The 13,051-nt window shown below is 43.7% G+C and overlaps 3 non-coding genes across 3 annotated transcripts; 1 reads left to right on the plus strand and 2 right to left on the minus strand.

Moving 5' to 3' along the window:
- Positions 1-7,788: 7,788 nt before the first annotated feature.
- Positions 7,789-7,862, plus strand: TRNAI-AAU. The gene has a single exon. It is a non-coding gene; the product is annotated as a tRNA-Ile (tRNA).
- Positions 7,863-9,778: 1,916 nt separating this feature from the next.
- Positions 9,779-9,851, minus strand: TRNAR-ACG. Its single transcript has one exon. It is a non-coding gene; the product is annotated as a tRNA-Arg (tRNA).
- Positions 9,852-11,491: 1,640 nt separating this feature from the next.
- On the minus strand, positions 11,492-11,573 carry TRNAS-CGA. Its single transcript has one exon. It is a non-coding gene; the product is annotated as a tRNA-Ser (tRNA).
- Between the last annotated feature and the right edge of the window lie 1,478 nt (positions 11,574-13,051).

Below are 13,051 nucleotides of genomic sequence, written 5' to 3' on the forward strand. Positions count from 1 at the left end.
TTAAAATGGCCAAAATCCAGAACACTGACAACACCAAATGCTGGTGAGGATGTGGAGCGACACCAGCTCTCATTCATTGCTGGTGGAAATGCAAAATGGTACCACCTCTTTGAAAGACAATTTGGCAGTTTCTTAAAAAGTTAAATATACTTTTACCATAAAATTCAGCAATTGCACTCCTTAATACTTACCCAAAGAATTAAAGAACTTAAGTCCACAAAAAACCTGCACATGAGTGTTTATAACAACTTTATTCATAATTTTCAAAACTTGGAAGCAACCAAGCTATCCTTCAATAGGTGAATAGATGAACAAGCTGTGGTATATCTATACAATGAAATATTGTTCAGTGACAAAAAGAAATCAGCTATAAAGTCATTAAAAGACATAGAGGAACTTTACATGCATATTTTGTTTGTTTGTTTGTTGTCTTTTAGTTTCAAGACAGAGTCTTGCTCTGTTGCCCAGGCTGGAGTGCAGTGGCGTGATCTCAGCTCACTGCAACCTCTGCCTCCCAGGTCGAAGCAATTCTCCTGCCTCAGCCTCCCGAGTAGCTGGGATTATAGGCACCGGCCACCACACCCAGCTAATTTTTGTATTTTTAATAGATACAGGGTTCCTCCATGTTGGCCAGGCTGGTCTCAAACTCGGCCCACCTAGGCCTCCCAACGTGCTGGGATTATAGGAATGAGCCACTGCGCCTGGTTGATATTGTATTAATATTGATTCATTAATTGCAACCAACGTACCACATTAATGCAAGATGTTAATGTTAATAACACATCTGTAGTCCCAGCCACTCAAGAGGTTGAGGTGGGAGGATTCCTTGACCCAAGAGTTCAAAGTTGCAGTGAGCTACACTTCAGCTCGGTCAACAGAGAGACACCCTGTCTCAAGAAAGGAAAAGAATAATAAGAATAATAAAGTAAACACAATTTCTTAGAGGTGCTAGCAGCTGTAGTTTAAAGAAAAGAAAAGAAAAAGAAAAAAAAAGAAAAAAGGTGGCCAGGTGCAGTGGCTCACGTCTGTAATCTCAGCACTTTGGGAGGCCAACGCAGGCTGATCACCTGAGGTCAGGAGTTTGAGACCAGCCTTGCCAACATGGCAAAACCCCATCTCTACAAAAATACAAAAAATTAGTCAGGTGTGGTTGTGGGTGCCTGTAGTCCCAGCTACCTGGGAGGCTGAGGCAGGAGAATTGCTTGAACGTGGGAGGCGGAGGCTGCAGTAAGCTGAGATTGCGCCACTGCACTGCAGCTTGGCCAACAAAGCAAGACTCCATCTCAAAAAAAAAAAAAAAAAAAGGTAAGCATAAGCAGATGGGGGTAACATAATTGTAAATGACCTTCGCTGTTTAAAAACACGGACTTCAATTATCTTGAATTATCAAGGAATTAGAAGAGCTACTCCTAATAGTTAAATTCTGCCATTTTTAAAGATAATTAACAGAATTGTTATCACAGTAGCAAAGTGTGAGGTAATTAACTGAATTGTTATCACAGTGAAAAGCATGAGGGTTTTTGAAAGGGGTTGAGGGGTGGTTTTAGAGTTATCCATAATACTAAGTTAAACAAAAGCCACCAACAAAACCAAAGGGAGCTCTCAAAGAATCAAAATCAAACCCTTACTGTGCTACCACAGACAGATGACTGTAGCTCAGGGATCAGGAGCTGGCCTCACTGTGAAATCCCCAAGTTGCCAGTCAGGGAAGGACCAGAACAAGCTAAAAAGGATTTAGTGCCTGAGTGAAGAAGATAGGTGTCTGAGGGAGGCTTTCATTCCTTTGCGACTCACAGCACTAATACAAAGGCCAAACTGGGTAAGTGAGGAGGTTGATTGCTGTCTTTGGTTATTACAACTGGGAGAGCACTCTTTATCTGAAGAGCAGTGTGTACTCTGCAGGGTGGTTTTGCTTAGACTTTTATAAAGAGAGGTAGATAGTAAATAAGATCAGTGGTTGCCAGGGAGTTGGGGAAGGTGTGGTACAAATAGATGGAGGAAAGTGAGGTAAAAATATAACCTCAAAAGTTGTAGGTGAGGTTATTTACATTTGGAATTACTTGTGAGGGCGATTATATGCTGAGTCCTGTGAGTCCTTCTAGCCAATTATTGAACCTAGGAGTGAGTCTTGGAGACCCCCAACACAGAGACAAACAGTTCTAATCTTAGCTAATCACTCATGAAGCAGAGAACTGAGATAAATGGGAACGGTCTGCCTATCAGCAGGTTCAGGCAAAAGGGGAAGGTTTGTGGCCCGGCACGGTGGCTCATGCCTGTAATCCCAGCACTTTGGGAGGCCAAGGCAGGTGGATCACGAGGTCAGGAGATCAAGACCATCCTGGCTAACATGGTGAAACCCCGTCTCTACTAAAAGTACACAAAATTAGCTGGGCGTGGTGGCGGGGGCCTGTAGTCCCAGCTACTTGGGAGGCTGAGGCAGGAGAATGGCGTGAACCTGAGAGGCAGAGCTTGCAGTGAGCCGAGATCGTGCCACTGCACTCCAGACTACGAGAGAGAGTGAACTCCGTCTCAAAAAAAAAAAAGAAGGTTTGTGTTTGGCTTTATCAATAACTAAACAGTATAAAGTTTTACATTATGTAGGAGGCCGGGCGCGGTGGCTCACGCCTATAATCCCAGCAGTTTGGGAGACCTAGGTGGGCGGATCACCTGAGGTCAGGAGTTCCAGACCAGCCTGACCAACATGGAGAAACCCCATCTGTATTTAAAAAAAAAAAAAAAAAAATTAACTAGGCGTAGTGGCACATGCCTGTAATCTCAGCTGCTTGGGAGGCTGAGGTAGGAGAATCGCTTGAACCCGGAAGGCAGAGGTTGTGGTGAGCCGAGATTGTGCCATTGCACTCCAGCCTGGGCAACAAGAGCAAAACTGTCCCGAAAAAAAGAAAAGAAAAAGAAAAGAAATTATCCTGGATGGTGGTGTCTAGTGGTGTCTTCAATTCTAGGAAGCATCCCATTTCAGCAGGAAGTTTTGAATCACCAAATCCCTATGTCCATCCAATTAATATCCTAAGGAACTATATATGTTTTACTTTCTGTGAAATATAGCACCCAGAAAGGAAACTAGGAGGGTGTTCACGAAGGGCAATTTTGAAAGCAACTGACAAAAAAATTTAAAAAAAGTTCTTCCTTACCGATGGTTGAAATAGCTCAGTTGGGAGAGCTTCAGACTTAATATCTATGGGCTTCTGGTTCAATCCCGGGTTTCAGCAGCCATTTCAGGACTCTTTTGTACATGTTGACCCTGCTAAATTAACGCTTGGCCACGTTAACTGTGTAATACTGGCCCCGCACCAAATGTCAGCCATCTACCAATATGTAAGTCCGTATTGACATTTAATTTGTATGGTAAGGAATACGTGCATTTGCCCTTATAATGAAAAGGGCTCTTGTAAGTCATTTCACAAAACGCAGTTCCACGCCCATAAACTTGAGCTCCTCCACAGATTTTAGTAATTCGTTGAGGGGAAGAAAGCAAGCTTATTCAGTACCTCATTCAGTGTGCACTTACATGTTTTTTTGTTTGTTTTTGAGACGGAGTCTCACTCTGTCGCCAAGGTTAGAGTGAAGTGGCACGATCTCGGCTAACTGCAACCTCTGTCTGCTGGGTTCAAGCGATTTTTTTGTATTTCTAGTAGAGACGGGGTTTCACCATGTTGGCTAGGATAGTCTCGGTCACCTGACCTGGTGATCTGCTCACCTCGGCCTCCCAAAGTGTTGAGATTACAGGCGTGAGCCATCGTGCCCGGCTGCACTCGCATGTTATGATGGTATAAAACACATAGAAATCAGGGCATAAGCACTTTTTTTTGTTGTTGTTGTTTTTTAGACAGAGTCTCACTCTGTCGCCCAGGTTGGAGTGCAGTGGCTGGATCTCTTTTTTTTTTTTTTTTTGAGACGGAGTCTCGCTCTGTCGCCCAGGCTGGAGTGCAGTGGCCGGATCTCAGCTCACTGCAAGCTCCGCCTCCCGGGTTCACGCCATTCTCCGGCCTCAGCCTCCCGAGTAGCTGGGACTACAGGCGCCCGCCACCTCGCCCGGCTAGTTTTTTGTATTTCTTAATAGAGACGGGGTTTCACGTGTTAGCCAGGATGGTCTCGATCTCCTGACCTCGTGATCCGCCCGTCTCGGCCTCCCAAAGTGCTGGGATTACAGGCTTGAGCCACCGCGCCCGGCCTACAGTGGCTGGATCTCGACTCACTGCAACCTCCGACTCCCGGGTTCAAGCGATTCTCCTGCCTCAGCCTCCTGAGTAGCTGGGATTACAGGCGCCGGCCGCCACCCCCGGCTAATTTTTGTATTTTTTTAGTAGAGATGGGGTTTCGCCATGTTGGCCAGGCTTGTCTCAAACTATTGACCTTAGGTCATCCGCCCGCCTTGACCTCCCAAAGTGCTGGGATTGCAGGCGTGAGTCATCGAGCCTGGCCAAGCACTTTCAATTCTATGCTTAAACTCCCTGTTTCTACTTTCACTCAGAATTTGGTCTGTGAAATCCTTAAATTATTGTCAGCACTTTGAATTTTTTTAAGAAGTTTTGCTTGTTTTATACAGCATTTTAATTGTTTTCAGTTGCAGGGACAGTCCCAGTGCATGATTAGTCATTTTTACTGTGCAGAGAAGCAAGAGATGACATATTAAAAATAACCTGAATTTTAGTAATACTAAGGTTATATGTGATTATACACACACACACATATGTGCATGCATATATATATATATATATTCACATTGTAAAATAAATGAGCTGGGCACAGTGGCAGGTGCTGAAGCACAGTGTCCTCAGATACTTGGGAGACTGAGGCGAGAGGATCACTTGGGTCTATGGCTTCAAGGCCAGCCTGGGCAACATGGCGAGGTCATCCACATTTCTTTAAAAAAAAAAAAAATAATAATAATGCCGGGCGCGGTGGCTCAAGCCTGTAATCCCAGCACTTTGGGAGGCTGAGACGGGCGGATCATGAGGTCAGGAGATCGAGACCATCCTGGCTAATACGGTGAAACCCCGTCTCTACTAAAAAAATACAAAAAACTAGCCGGGCGAAGTGGCGGGTGCCTGTAGTCCCAGCTACTTGGGAGGCTGAGGCAGGAGAATGGCGTGAACCCGAGAAGAGGAGCTTGCAGTGAGCTGAGATCCGGCCACTGCACTCCAGCCTGGGTGACAGAGCAAGACTCCGTCTCAGAAAAAAAAAAAAAAAAAATATATATATATATATATATATATATATATAGAGAGAGAGAGAGAGAGAGACAGAGTTAGTATTGATTCAGTGTTTTTCCTGAGGCAGTCCTAGATTAAAAAAAAAAAAAGTATTGATTAAGTATTTTTCCTGAGGCAGTCTTAGATAATTAAAATAACCTAATCTGGAATATGACAGAAATATTTTGAAATTATCTTACAAGCCAAGATCGGTGGCTCATACCGGCAATCCCGGCACTTTGGAAGGCTGAGGCGGCCGGATCACCTGAGGTCAGGGGTTCGACAGAAGCCTGGACAACATGGTGAAACCCCATCTCTACTAAAAATACAAAGATTAGCCGGGTGTGGTGGTGAGCGCCTGTAATCCCCGCTACTTGGGAAGGCTGAGGCAGGAGAATCATTTGAGCCCAGGAGGCGGAGGCTGCAGTGAGCCGAGATCACGCCACTGCACTCCAGCCTGGGCGACAGAGAGAGACTCTGTCTAAAAAAAAAAAAAAAAGAGAGAGAGAGAGAAAGGAAGAAAATATATATATATGTGTGTGTGTGTGTATATATATATATATATCTCTTACAAGACACTTGTGACAGATGTTCCCCTGTGTTGCCAATAATGTAGGTGAAGATAGTAATCATATGCTTGATTATGCATAGATTATTTTAGGAAGATAAGAAAGTAAGAAATTCGATAGTCTCTGAGGAGGATATGGGGATAGTTAGGATCTAAGATCAAGGGAGATTTGATCATCATTTTATACCATGTTTACGGTTAAGGAAGGACAGAAAACCTCGTATTGAACTCTTCTTTTTGTCTGGAATCACTACTGGTAACGTTAACACATAGTATTTCATTTAAAGAAAGTAAAGAATAATACGGTTTTTGGATCTGGGACCTTCCCTCTATCGGGAAATACAATTGAAGGTGGGGGTGGGGTGAGGAGAACAGATTTAAATCTTAGGTGTTACTAGCAAAAAAAATGTGATTTCTCTAGTCCCAGGTGCAGATTTTCTCCAGTAGTATTTGCTTTTGGTTACAAAAGAAAGAGCGAGTACCCAGGCTGGTGCTGTCAGAGTCAGGACAGCAGGAAGGGCTCTGCCTGCCAATAAGTCTCAGAACAGAGTACAGGAATGCTGGAAGATTAGCTCCCATTTGTCCGAAGGAGGAAAAAAGGGTAATCTTTCCGGTGTTGATGTCATATGTAACAAGTTCGTTCCTTTGCTGTGGCTTTACATGTGAACTTCGAAGGTCTATAAACACCAGTCGGAATGTGCAAGAGGGATCCTCGAAAGCCAGAATGTAATTCTTTGGGACGGGTGAAGAGGATGTGTGACTGCAGGAACTGTATCAGAGAGTTTCCTTTCAGGTTATTTTTGAGCAAGTAGAAGCCTCAGTTCTTGACACCTAGGATAAAAGCTCTTGAGGACTAGAAGAATAAAACATCGAAGCTCCTGGTGATACTTCGGTCTGTAACCGTTGAATACATTAAGAGTAACACTAGAATTCCAACACTTCTTCCTCGCGCCAGCGTCAGTTTTAGAATCAACAAAATCGTTACTTGTTGATTCATTTAACTGCTAATATATTCGTTGAAAGTTTGTTAGGAGTCAGTGATCTTGAAAGTTCCAAAAACACAAAGGAAACTCCAGGACATGTAGAGAGAGAGTTCCTGACGCTGCAGGAGGTTTCTTTCAACTTGTATCCAGGTGGTAAAACCAGTAGCCTGACCAAGGATGAAAGAGCGCATGTCACTTATTCTGGCCTCTCCAACTCCGGCTGAAATCCTTCGGTTCCCAAGTTGGAATTTGAGTGACACACAAGTGCTGTTAAATGAGACTTAATACCTAGCGGAGTGCCACCACAATCTTGCCCTTCTGCAAACCTCTGTAGCCCTTTTCTACCACCCTCAAAAAACGTACTAGGTTTACTATGGGATTCCGGTACTGCTGGGCTACCTCAGTTTCCACCCCTGGATATCTTCGCCGATGACATCAATGCTTACGTTTGTGACTTCAGAGACACCGAGAAGGCGCGGCTCCTTCCCTCAACCCCATTCACCTTCCTTTCAGCGGCGTTTTCTTGAACCAACTTGAAAATAATAGGTCCTTAAGTTACAAGTCACTAAAGGAAAGTTTGCAACTTGCGATCCAGTACGCTGACGTGCCTCTAAAAAGAGACAGCTGCCTACTCTGGGCGTACTGCCTTTGAATTAGCCATACCCCGCAAGGAGAAGTGCTGTTTAAAAAAAAAAAAAAAAAAAAAAAAAAAAAAAAAAAAAATTGCTGCCTAACAACAACAAAAATAAAATAAAAAGAGGAGGTTACCTTCACTCACCATTGAAAATCCTATTATAGTGCTTTTTCCACATCGTCTGTCAAAAATTTCTCCGTGGATTCTCCGCAGATTTTCTGGTCTGGCTCAGAGTTAAAATAGTTTGGACTTCCTTGCTAAAGTCTGTGAACATAGTCTTAAAGGTCTCTTTTGAAAGGAGTAAGAAAGAAAAAAGAAGCTGTTTTATTTAGAAAAACAAAAATGTCAATGAATTTATATATGTCTTCCCTCAAAACCCAACGATAGCCGTGTGGCCGGTTAGCTCAGTTGGTTAGAGCGTGGTGCTAATAACGCCAAGGTCGCGGGTTCGATCCCCGTACGGGCCACTGGATTACCGTGGAAATAGACCTTTTAACTTAAGCCTGTCGAATAACCGCTGCCCTGAATCCAAAATTAAGACACTGCCTTATTCATCCAGCGAGAAGGCTATTTTTCGTTTCCCTTTATTGTAAAAATAACAGGCCGGTCGCAGGGGCTGGTACCTATAATCCCAGCACTTTGGGAGGCCGAGGCAGGGGTATCTTTTGAGGTTAGGAGTTGGAGACCAGCCTGACCAACATGGTCTCTATTAAAAATACAAAATAAGCTGGGCTCGTGCCTGTAATCCCAGCTACTCGGGAGGCTGAGGCAGGAGAATCACTTGAGCCCGGGAGGCGTAGGTTGCGGTGAGATGAGACCGCGCCGTAGTTCTCTAGCCTGGGCAACAGGAGCGAAACTCCGTCCCAAAACAAAGAACAACAGAAAAGATGCAAGCATTAGGAAGAATGTATTGAAGAAAATAGTGTTGGAGTAGTGTGGCAGCTAGATGGGTGTGTTTTAGGGAATGGGAAATTAAGAGGAGGTATGACAATTGCCTGCTTAGTTTTTAGTGAAACGTTAGGAAGCAATATATACTTTTTTCAATTTTTTTTTCATTCTCAATATTCAAAGGGAGACGATATTATTTTGACGCTTTAAACAAGTTTCGGTAGGGAAAGGGAAGCAGGTTCGGAGTGGCCAGTGACTTGGTGGGAGTGTGGTACTAATAGTATAGCAAGATGCGAGGTTTTGTTTCCCGTAACAACTGTGCTTCATTCTTTTTTTCTGACCCCAGGCAGTTTCCAAGGCAAATAAATGTCCACTCCACGTGAGGCTGCCACTGGCTTTCACGAAAAATTTCCCCCCTTTAGCTTAAAGAGCATGGAAGTGAATGCGGTGTTTTAAGAATCGCCAATTCTCCGTTCGACCCGTCCACAGCCCAACACACCTGGACTACGAGGTTTGTGGTTTCATTTGTTTACCCGCAATGCCGCTGACAGTGCACACTGGTAAGTAACTTTAGTAAACTCACCTGAGATGCAGAGCGAAGATCCAAGCTATACGTTCGGAAACCGAGCCACATATTAAGATGCTCTTTTGGTTTGGTTTGAGGAATTTTCCCCCGCTTGACTCTGGTTGCCTCCCAGCCTCTCTCTCCTCCACCATCTTCCTTGTCGCTGAGAAAGGAGGTCCATCTGTTCAGACACCGCCCCAAAGCTGCCACCTTCCACACTCATCTTCTTCTGGGATGTCTGTCTGTCTGTCTATCTATCTATCTATCTATCTATCTATCTATGTATCTATCTATTTATTTATCTATCAATCAATCATCTGTCTGTCTATCTATCTTTGTCCCTGCCGATTCTCCTGTCTTCTATTTCTTGAGGATCTCAGGGCGGAGGAAAAGTGGTGGGGACCTGGGAGGCGGGTTAGAGGCCCGTGGCGGGAGTGGTGGATGGGGGCGATGTTGAGGCTGAGTTGGGTCCACCGACTTCACAGTTGAGCTCTGTGTAGGGGGCCCAACTGACGCAAGGAGCAGCTTGCATCCTGCATCCGCCACAGCCCTGCCTTTATGATTCAACGTTTCTTCAGATGTCCCCTTTCTTTTTGACAACAGTCATGCCCAGGGAAAGAGCTGTGCCTCAGAGACGCCAGGAGTGTGGACCTCTCCCAGTGGAAAAAAAAAAACACTGATGAAGAAGATTTACGTGGAAAAAAATTTTTTTTAAGTTTCTTTGATTTTTCAGCTTTCTAATGGTCTTTTTCTCCTTTCTCCCTTCTCAAGTTGAGAAAGAGATGAAAGATAGCAACAAAATCTTGTAGGTTGGCTTCTTCGACTCTTGTCTCTTTCACATTCAAGTAATAGCACTACTCTGGACAAGGACATTCACAGGATTGTTAATACGGCAATACGGCTTTGAAGAAGGAAAATGGTAAGCACAAGCGAGCCAGCCAGGAGTCGAACCTAGAATCTTCTGATCCGTAGTCAGACGCGTTATCCATTGCGCCACTGGCCCGTGCCCGTAACTCGTTTTTACTGTTACTCTTTTCATAATTATGTTGTATTATACTATTGGGGCCATTAAAAAAAAAAGATTGTATCTTTATTTAGGTAGCGATTAAAACCCCAAAACCGCACTGATTCTAGGAAACCATGTTTTCTTTTGTAGTTTGTTGGCATAATAGACATTCACATAAAGTGTCTTTATTGAAAATAATGACCAATTTTCATATTTGAAACACTATATATGTGCTAAGATGAATGTCTTCAAAGCAATATTAGTGTTTCTATCTTCCCTTTTATGTGTGTGCCTACTTTTGAGCTTTTTGTAACTTATTTTTCAGGCCAATCAGCTGCTTTTACCTGATTTTTTTTTTTTTTTTTTTTTTTTTTGAGTCGGAGTTTGGCTCTTGTTGCCCAGGCTGGAGTGCAGTGGCGCGATCTCGGCTCACCGCAACCTCTGCCTCCTGGGTTCAAGCGATTCCCCTGCCTCAGCCTCCCAATAGCTGGGATTACAGGCATGTGCCGCCATGCCCGGCTAATTTTGTATTTTTTGTAGAGACGGGGTTTCTCCATGTTGGTCAGGCTGATCTTGAACTTCCTACCTCAGGTGATCCGCCCGCCTCGGCCTCCCAAAGTGCTGGGATTACAGGCGTGAGCCCCTGCGCCTGGCCTGAACTTCATTTTTAATATACTTACATAGGGCACTAACGATGTATGTGGATCAGTAATGAGTAATCTGTATTATTTTAAATTTAGATATTGCAAAAAGTAAAGTGCTTTGTAATACATTTCTGGAGGCATTAGTCATAGTTTTTTTCTCTTATCCAAAAGGAAAAAACAAGTACTCACTCACTAGGGAGAAGTTTATTGTAAAACGGTATTACAACTCAAAGTAGCAGATGAAGACACTCAAATTTAACAAGGAGGCAAGAATTCAGGAAAGTACACTTTTTTCAGAATCACATTTGACATGGAAACTTAGAAACAAGGAACTTTACTTGCATAGCTGTTCAAAGTAGGCAAAGTAGGCAAAGTAGTGGAAAATGACGAAGCGCTTTCTTATATAAGGAGACGAAGTTTCGTATGGGTTTAAGAAGGTAGTCATAAACCAAAATGTATCCTCTTTGTGCCTCCGTTTCCTCGTTGATACAAAACGCTTTGAAGAGCAGCTAATACATATGATGGATTGTTATCATCCTAAATTTTTTGGCTCCCACCAGCTCTGAGATCAGGACAAATAACGAAGTAAAGATTGCTGCCTGACAGTGCTTTAAGAAAGCTGTCATACTATTAATCTAAAAGGGAAATTGTATTCCTTATATTTTCAACGTTGCACCTGTCTTGTCTGTGCCATTATGGTTAGACGTAAGACAACCAATATTTTATTTTTCTTTGAGACAGTCTCACTCTATCGCCCAGGCTGGAGTGCAGTGGCGCGACCTCAGCTCACTACAACCTTCGCCTCCCAGGTTCAAGCGATTCTCTTGCCTCAGGCTCCGAGTAACATACTTCTTGATGTACATTTTCACAAGTGTGCGCGTTGTAAAAGCCACAGCGATAGCACTCACAGCTTTCCGTCCTCAGGAACGCTAACTCCTGGGGGGCGGGGAATGATGAAAGTAGCAAATTGGAAACCCAACCAGAAAACAGCGACGCTGTGAGCAGGATTTGAACCTGCGCGGGGAATCCCCATTGGATTTCGAGTCCAACGCCTTAACCACTCGGCCATCACAGCCTCGGGAACCCGCTTCTTCTCTTAGTAAGTCGTGTTAGGCTCTTTGACTCTCTCACTCTTTAAGGTTCCCACAGCAGGTTAATGCCTCCATGTTTGTGTTTGTCACTTTTTATATATTTGTCTCTCTCTTTCAACAAGAAGCTCCTGGGAGACATAATAGTGTCTTAATCTTTACCTATTATCTGACTCTCTATGCATCGAAAATTTGTTTGGTGTTTAGTGGCTGCTTTTGTTGCTGGAACAAATCCCCAGAGACTCAATTGTCTGTTCCCTGTTCCTCCCTCCGGTTCATGCTTTTTCTTCTCTCCTTACCCAGCACATATTAAAGTCACTCACATTGTTTCAATAAAATTTTCTGAGTAATAAAATAAAATAAAATATCATTGCCATATCCATTTTCATCTAGGCTTTCTCCTGTTATATTTTAGTTTAGCAGTTTTGCATTTTACATTTAGGGCTATGATCCATTTTGAGTTAATACTTGTGAAGGGTGTAAAGTCTGTGTCTAGGTTCACTGTTTTGCATGTGGAAGTTCAGTTGCTGGATTGCTACACTGTCAATTTCCCTGCCTCTCCCACTTTGTACTCCTTTGGCAAAGCCACAACTAGGGCAGCTAAACATGGCGGAAGAAAAACATAAAATCAGTTGACAGATCTCACTTTAAATTCATGACAATAAATCTCAAGTAGGTCCTCAAGGCTACCAGGCAAATTGTACCATACGCAATTGGATTAGTCCACTCTCAATCCTCTTGTTCTAAGTCACTATTTCAGCCAGATGCAGTGGCCCAAGCCTGTAATCCCAGCATTTTGGAGGCCAAGCCGGGGGCGGTGGGGGGGTGGGGGGGTGGGGGGATGGGGATCACCTGAGGTCAGGAGTTCGAGACCAGCCTGGCCAACATGTCGAAACCCCGTGTCTACTAAAAATACAAAAAAATTAGCCAGGTGTGATGGTGCGTGCCTGTAATCCCAGCTACTCGAGAGGCTGAGGCAGGAGAATCACTTGAACCCGGGAGATGGAGGTTGCAGTGAGCTGAGATGGTGCCACTACCCTCCAGCCTGGGCAACAGACAGTGAGACTCCGTCTAAAAAAAAAAAACAAACAAATTGTCACTATTTCATATCTCTCATCCCAGTGCTCCAACACCTCCTCTCCCATCCTTGTGGTCAATTGATGACTTTAGTTCCCACTTCACAATCAGGAGAGACCTTCCACGCACATCTATCACCACATTCATCCACCTACCAGCCTCTGAAGGACTGTCAGTGATCCTATTATCCCTTGACAAGGTCGCCAATTATCTCCACATGGCTAAAATAATTTTCCAGTCCTTACCTTACTTGGGATAGCTGCAGCTTTTAATACATTCTCCTTCTTACAACACTTTCTTCAATTGACTTTAGGGTAACAATTTTCCTGTTTGTCTTCCACTTAGTAATAAGCATTCCTCCACGTCTTTTCGTGCTTTAATAACTCAT

The sequence above is a fragment of the Theropithecus gelada genome, chromosome 4 (genome assembly GCF_003255815.1).
Source record: "Theropithecus gelada isolate Dixy chromosome 4, Tgel_1.0, whole genome shotgun sequence".
NCBI lineage: Eukaryota > Metazoa > Chordata > Mammalia > Primates > Cercopithecidae > Theropithecus > Theropithecus gelada.